The sequence below is a fragment of the Tupaia chinensis genome, unplaced genomic scaffold (assembly GCF_000334495.1).
Source record: "Tupaia chinensis unplaced genomic scaffold, TupChi_1.0 Scaffold000355_1, whole genome shotgun sequence".
NCBI lineage: Eukaryota > Metazoa > Chordata > Mammalia > Scandentia > Tupaiidae > Tupaia > Tupaia belangeri.
Window position 1 is genome coordinate 364,413 of NW_006159850.1, and position 322 is coordinate 364,734.

Here is a 322-nt window from a genome sequence, read left to right on the forward strand (position 1 = left end):
TGGTTTGTGTGTTTTTTTTTTTTTTTTGCTTCAAATTTAGCCCCTCCCTGAGTTCTCTAGCTGCAAAAAACCCACTTCTTTAAAAGAAAGCCTTGGGGCCTCCATAACGCAGGAACGCTGCACCCAGGGGTAAATGAGTCCCACGTGTCATCTGGTTCTTGTTTCTGAAGACACGCAGCCTGAGCCAGGCTGGCGTGTGTGGCCCGTCCTGTCCGGTTCTGGGGCTCTGTCCTGGGCAGGCAGGAAAGACCCGCGCTCGGCCGCCTTGGGCCCGTGGTGTGAGGGGCAGGGTGAGGAGGGGGGCACGGGGGGGGGGGGGGCC